Here is a 7,319-nt window from a genome sequence, read left to right as displayed (position 1 = left end):
CCCCCTGCCTCTCAACCTCCTTGTGTCACCCTCCATTCCCCCACTGCAGCCTCTCAGTGTCTCTGTGCCACCCTGGAGACCCCCTTTTAACTCCTACAGACCCCTTCTGCCCCTCAGCCTCCTTGTGTCACCCTCCAGCTCCCCACCACAGCCTCTCAGCATCTCTGTGCCCCCCGTTTTACTCCTACAGACACCTTCTGCCTCTCAGCTGCCCCCACCCTCTGTGCCACCTCCAGCCCCCTGCCCTCGTCCCCAGGTCCCTTTGTGACACCGTGTAGCCCACAGATGTCATCCCTGCCTGTTTTATTTCGGTGTTGTCCTGCTGTGAGGGCTGCACTATCTCCACAAGTTTGGGCTCCCATGTGGTGCTGCAGGGAGCCACAGGTGGGCGGTGGGGGGGAGTGCAGGATGGGGCAGGGGCAGGATGGGGAGGGGTGAAGGGTGAAGAGAGAGTAGGACGGGGGGGCTGGAAGTACAGATAGGGGTGAGGGGGGGAGACAGGGACAGAGAAGAACAGGGGTGAAGGGAGAAGGTGAGGGTAGGAGGGGGCACCACATATCTGACAGACAAAAGCTGCAGCAGAATAAATTTCTGGTTGCCGAGGCAATGTCAAACACCTGCTGCAAACCGACATAAGGAACCCAGGGAAAAGGGCCGCTGTTTGTGCTTGGGGGCCTGCGACCCTGAGGTGGCGACTGCCTGCAAAAAATCTGAATGGCAAGGGATGTGTCTCAGACCCAAGCTGCCCCTGCCTCAAAGCCTTACCCTAAACTGAACCGTAAATCCTAATCGAAACGCAAGCCCTAACCCAACCCTAACCTCAAATAAATCTAATAATAATAATACCCTTAAAATTAAACTTAAAAATAACAACATCCGTAGAAAATGGCGGCGCCCACGGCATCACGTGACGGAGCAAAGATGGCGGCGCTCCGGATATTACATCATAAATATGGCGGCGCCCATTCTATCACGTGTCGGGTAAGATGGCGGCATACACAGATCACGTGATGGAGCAAAGATGGCGGCCCCCACTGCATCACGTGATTGGAGGAAATATGGCTGCGCCTATAACGTCACGTGAAGGGAAAATGATGGCGGCGCCCATGTAGCCATGCGACGAGGTCAAAGATGGCGCCGACCAGTGATTCAAATATGGCCGCGCCCTGAGAATCACGTGATGGGGCCAAAGATGGCGGCTTTCGGGACGGGGTCGATTTTGGCGGTTTTTTTGTGTGCCCTCCGCACGCCCTGCGTGCCGTGGTGTTGTTCCGGTGCACCCGCACCGGAGGACGCCGCGCGGAATTGTTTTTGGAGTGCGGGATTGGTGTCGGAATTTCGGACAGGCGGCTGTTGGGGCGGCTAATGTTTGGGGTCTTTTCTGAGGCACTGGGGGCGGTGCGAGGGGAGGGGTCGGGGCACCGACGCGGTGACGTCACGCGGTGACGCGGCGCAGGGGCGGGCCGGAGGGAGGAGTGGGTGCAGTGCGCGAATTGCACCGGCAGGCGGCGCTGCGAGACCGAGGGGTGGGCGCGCTGCCGGCCGGCGGCCGTGGGGGGCAGAGCGCCTGTTCGTGCAATTCTATCCTTGTGTTGTTGATTCATTAAAATAAAAATATGGATATTGATCTAGTACCGATATCCAACTGTGACGGACAAAAACTCTCTAACAGTTTGAAGTTAGAAAGTGTATGCTTATTCGACGCCCAGCAGCATGCAGGATAGTTCCCAAATACACACTGCACTTTCCAAGTGATTACAGAGCCCTTTTATCCATACAAGTATTGAATACCGAAAATACAAATACATATTCATCATTTTGGTACATTCTGTTCCTTGCTTCATATGCTAATCATTTCAAAAGCTATTAAGCATGAAGTTTATTCCCTGAAATGGGTCAGTGGTCCCTTTCATGGGGATGAGTCCCAAAATGTGGAAGTAAATGAAGTCTTCCTCGTTCTGGCCTTTCTACCGTTTCAATGCAAATATGACAAATGAACTCTTGGTAGAACTCCCATTCCTTGTCTTCAGTTGATTTCAGAACAGAGGAGGCCCACAATTGTCTTATGCTCCTAAAAGCTATTTGTCAGTTTCTATAGTCTTCATTATAAACCCAGCTAACTAAACATTGTGCTGACAGGCAATCAATTACTAGTTAACTACTCCCTTTCAACTTTATCAAGACCTACTCATTTATTTCAATTAACTCTAGTAAGGCTTGTCTTACTAGAGTTAACACAAATCTTAGCTCCTCTAAAATCTCTAAATCCCATAAAATTTATGTTTCAACATGATGAATTCCTGGTTGTATCATTATTCATCTGGTGGGCTTGATGGGAATATTGGTTGCTGCATATTGTTATTGCTACCTGCCAGCTGGATCACTAATTAGGGACCCTATATCTATTAGGAAAAAGAAGAAAAACTATATGCCTGATGCAGCAGTAGAAAACTTCAGGCTCCCAGGGATTAAATAATTTTCTTTAAATAATTATTTAAAGGTTTGGTTGGGTTTTTTTTTGGTTTTTTTTAAACTCCCAGGGAGCCTGAAAGTTTTTACTGCTGTTTTTTTAAAGCTAGAAAGGAAAGCAGAGTTAGAAATAAAGGTAGAAACAGAGAGAAACAAAGGGTTAAAAAAAGTTGAAGTTGGAGAGAAAAAGAGAGACTGGAAAAAAGAACTAGGAAAACAGTGGCAAACAGTGAAAAAAGAAAGAGTGAAAAATGAGCAGGGTTAGAGTGAAAAAGAAAGAGTGAGAGTAAAAAAGAGGAAAAAAAGAGTTAAAGCTAGGGAGAAAAAGTATAAACTATATAGAGAAAAATAAATAGTTGGAAATAGAGAAAGAAAGAAAGAAGAGAAAAGAAATAGCAGGAAATAGAGAAGCAAAGAGACAGAGTTAGAAACCGTGAGAAATAGAAACACAGAGTTAGGGACAGACAGAAATGAAGTCAGAAATAAGAAAGTAAGATGAGAAGCAAAGGAAGAAACACAGAGAAAAAAAAATTACTAAACCACACCAAAGGAAGACAGGAGCCAAAGCTGGAAGGTGAGGGAGCAGGGGCATCATTACTAGGGTTGATTCAACTTTACTGAATGAATTTTTTTATTTACACTCCAGCAAAACACATGGAAACAATGTATACAAATGCAAGTACAGATACAATCCATAGACATGCATATATACAGAGCAATACATGGAAATGCAGCAGCAAATGCAAATACAGAACAACAGAGGGCAATAGAAACCAAACACATATCAACACAATATGATCCTTTTTTCTATTTTAATTACATTTTGTTTTCTTGTTAGAGGAAACCCAAAACAAAGATTACACACACAAAACAACACTCATCCACCATGAGCACCTCCTTCATGTTACACACAACCTCGCCATCGCTCTCATCTCAACTGCTCTGTTATACCCCAGAAATCATTGTTCCTCGGGAATGTGGCTCCCAGGAGCCTCCAAAAAATCCTCTTGACAAAAACCCTGGTCAGGGGATGGTCCGTGGCCAAACCTTAGTGATGACCGTCGCCTCGCAGACCGGCCAGGACAGAGGAAAATAACCCAGCCAGGGGGTGGGGGGGGAAAAGAAAAAAACCCCCCGGCTGGGGATTTTTTATTCTAAACTCAAAAATGAGTTGAAAAACCTGAAAGGCAAAAGCCATACACACAGGGTTAACACCGGTCAGCATACGCTCAGACCTGCAGACAGGAGCACACACAAACTCTCACAGACACAGACAATCACACTCACACACACTTCTGCTTACGCGCTGAATGCCACCCTTATGTGAAACACTACGCTGAAGAATATGCTTCAACACATCTTCTGACTGCTGCTCCTCGACGTCAAATGGTAGATTCCAGGAAATTCTGTAGGGACCGGGGACCTACGAGACAATGGGAGGCGGTCAACAACTGACTATCTTACAGCTAGGAGCTATACCCACTCTGGGCCCACCAGTGTTGTACCCAAAACCCCATACAAGACAGATGAACTACAAAGTTTTACAACTGCTCTACCTAAGCGTGACTATGTGCCCGGGCAGGGCAGCTCCGATCGTAATTGGCACAACAGAACCTCATAACCCATAAGCCAAGGTAGGTACAAAGAGGTGGAGATGTAACAAAAGCCTATGACACAGAAATCAGTGGACACGGAAAACATGACACCGGACACAGACATCATGACACGGACACGAGTGGAAACTGCATGGCAGTTTCACCTTATGGACCAAGATTCCCAGCCCAAGATGAGCCATGGTCTGATGATGCCAAAGGAAGGAAAGCCCTAGGGCAATAGCACACGATGATAAAATGTAACTCCTCTCAAGATGTTAGTGCCAAAGCACTAAGAGGAAGCCTAAGAAGCTCAGTAAGCGCAGAGAAGGAAGCAGTGACTACGGGTTGACCATGGCTATAGCTCCAGACGTGCAGGCGGGCTCCTCGGGTGAAAAGATCCACAACGATGTCGAGAGTCGTAGAAGGTCGCCGACGGGAGCCTCACGAGAACGTGGAGACGGATCGGAACTGCCCTGCCTGGCGAAGACTCTGGCGAGGCTGAGGAGAAAACCTCTCTCTTTGATGCCAAGGGGCCCGTCCCACTATGGGCCTCTCCTCTAAGTTAACATCAAATTGCCTCCTGTGATAGTAAAGGTTTTTCCCCCATCTCCCACCAACTGGTCCCAGCACTTAGCTTTTGCAAGACGACCAGACAGAATCCAATGTCACTTGGATGTGGACGGTGAGATGTTCTCTACATCCGCTTCAGGGCTGCCGTTTCCAAACTTCAGCTACGCAGCTCCTCAGGGTACCAAAGACAAAAGGGAAAATGCAATTAGTGCCCACCAAAAGAGGAATCCCTGGAACTCCGATACACCGCTGCCCCGGCTCACCTGAAATCTCGATTTGACTCCACAGGCTGCCTGGAGGACACCTGTAAAATGAAAAGCTACACACTTAGCATGCTGCTGCATAACAGTCACCTATGAGTGACCGTGCCTAAATGCCAATTCACCCGCTCGCCTCTGTTCCTTCACACATCTAGGGCAGCAACAGCACCTACAAAAAAACAAAGCAAAAAAACCTACACTGAGATACTGTGAAAACACCACCCCCTTGACCTGAAAAGTACACCCACCCGCACCTTAAGCTTGCACCCAACCTGGGCTCGGACATTCGGACCAGAGACATCTTGAAAGAGGAGTGCCTACAATAAAACAAAATAACCCAGAATGGATGCTCAGAATTGCACCAGAAATTGAGAAAACAGCCAGAACAACTACTTCTGTCCACTGCTCACCTGGCACACTGGGCCTTGACTGCTCCTAGCTGCCTGGACTTCCTAAAACTAAAGACAAAGAAAAATGCTGTAACACAGAGTGACCATTGAGGCTTCCCCTGCAAACACAAACAATGACTGACCTTCTCAGGGAAATCCCCTGACCTCAAGGGGCACTTGGCACAGAGTTAATCCATCTGCATCTGAAAGAAAGTTGGGAGAAAATTCAAACAGCTGTACAATAACTTAACAGGTCCAAACATCTGGTGTGACACTGGGAATACTACCTAGAATGCAACTACATGCCCCACGCCAAATTGCAAATCTGTGGGACTGGTGCAATTACACCAGGCTACGCAAAAGGGCAGAGCAGCACAAGGAGAAATATGTGCAGACACCCGTGACGCAGCACAGGATGTGACAAAGGACAGGATAAGACAGGGAGAGAGAGCTTTCAACAAGAAGAAAGGACCGAAAGACCCAAAGAACACAGAGTGCACCAGAGACAAGTGACAGGACACACACCAGAACTGCTCTGCCCTGCGCTCCTCAGCACTGAGATCAAAAGAAACACTTTCCCTTTAGGAGGCCTAAGGAGACGCTTCTTGAACGTTCCCAACTCCAGAACTGACTTAAAAACCCCTCCTGGGGAGTCCCAACCTGGCATCCTGCTTTCATCCCCTCTGTGGGTCATAACCCTCCACTTATCTTGCACACATGTGGGGATGAAAATCCCTGTTGGCTGCAGAAGAAGGCCGTCTGCCAGTCTGGTAAGTTCCAGCTGTCACCTCTTGGTCTGCCAAGAGAAAGAAAACCAAACATCACTGCACAGTCTTAACAGCACATCGGCCGAAACCTGATAATTCTGCTACTCACCATTCTCCTCAGAATGCCCGGGTTCTTGGCCTGCACGCTTCGGGCGGGCTTGGATTCTGATGCCGTCATTGCAGGGTACACCTAGGTTAAGTGGAGACAAGGTGATGTGGCATTGCTGAAACTTGAGTGGACTCTCACTCCCCCTCCCTACCTCCCCGACTCGCTGCAACTCCTCGGCCATTCCTCTGGGCTACCGGCATGGGACCTTGAAATGCAAAATTGGAAGGCTCCATCACAGGATCCTGTAATGCTTCCAGCGAGATCACAAGTGCATGAAAACTGGTCCATCAGCCAGTGGGTGACAGAGGTATGTGTACTCTGAGACTATTCCCTAGAGCAAAAAAAAAACCAAGAATGGTTGCTTACAGTTGCACCAAAAACTGAAACCTGAGCAAAAACAACTGCTTCTGTCCACTGCTCACCTAGCACACTTGGCCTTGACTGCTGCTATTGGCATGGACTTCCTAAAAATAAAGGAAAAGAACACTGCAGTAACATAGTCACCATTTAGCTTCCCCTGCAAATGCAAACAATGACTGACCTGCTCATGGCAACACCCTCACCCAGGACTGGGGCTCTCTGCCACAGATTTGAACTGTCTGCACCTGAAAGGAAGTTAGGACTAGTGCCAAAAGGCTGCAGGACAACTTTACAGCACCAAACATCTTATGTCAATCTCCCAATGCAATCTAGAGCCCAAATACACCCTGCATTACATATTTCAAGTCCCCAGGAGTTGTGCTATTACTGCCTGGGCAGCAGGGCAGAGCAGCTCTGGGACAAATACGTGCAGACACCTGTGACACAGGACAGGATGTGACAAATGAGGGGACAGGACAGGGAGAGAGAGCTTTCAATGAGAAGAATGTGTGCAAGGACCGAGAGAACCAAACAACATAGAGTGCACCAGAGACAAGTGACAGGACACACACCAGAACTGCTCTGCCCTGCGTACCTCAGCACTGTGTTCAAAACAGACACTTTCCCTTCAGCTGGCCTAAGGGGACACTTCTTGCACATCCCTGCCCCCAAAGCTGATTCAAAAGGCCCTACCAGCGCCTCACTTTCATCCCCTCTGTGGGCCTTAGCCTTCGACTTACCTCTCGGGCATCTGGGGATGAGAATCCATGTCGCGTGCGAGTGGAGGCTGCCCCGCCTGC

At 48.5% G+C, this 7,319-nt stretch overlaps 1 long non-coding RNA gene across 2 annotated transcripts; it reads right to left on the bottom strand.

The window, feature by feature from the left end:
- Window positions 1-4,667: 4,667 nt before the first annotated feature.
- On the bottom strand, window positions 4,668-6,080 carry LOC140684816 (uncharacterized). 2 transcript variants are annotated; one of them, XR_012057622.1, is made up of 7 exons: window positions 5,944-6,080; window positions 5,427-5,486; window positions 5,305-5,352; window positions 5,149-5,211; window positions 5,020-5,063; window positions 4,898-4,938; window positions 4,668-4,806 (listed from the first exon to the last, which is right to left on the bottom strand). It is a non-coding gene; the product is annotated as an uncharacterized lncRNA (long non-coding RNA). The 2 variants fall into 2 exon arrangements; XR_012057621.1 differs by lacking the exon at window positions 5,944-6,080 and having other exon boundaries at window positions 5,427-5,566.
- Window positions 6,081-7,319: the final 1,239 nt, after the last annotated feature.

Source organism: Taeniopygia guttata, chromosome 10, assembly GCF_048771995.1.
Source record: "Taeniopygia guttata chromosome 10, bTaeGut7.mat, whole genome shotgun sequence".
Lineage (NCBI taxonomy): Eukaryota > Metazoa > Chordata > Aves > Passeriformes > Estrildidae > Taeniopygia > Taeniopygia guttata.
This window is presented reverse-complemented; position numbering and strand designations above follow the sequence as displayed.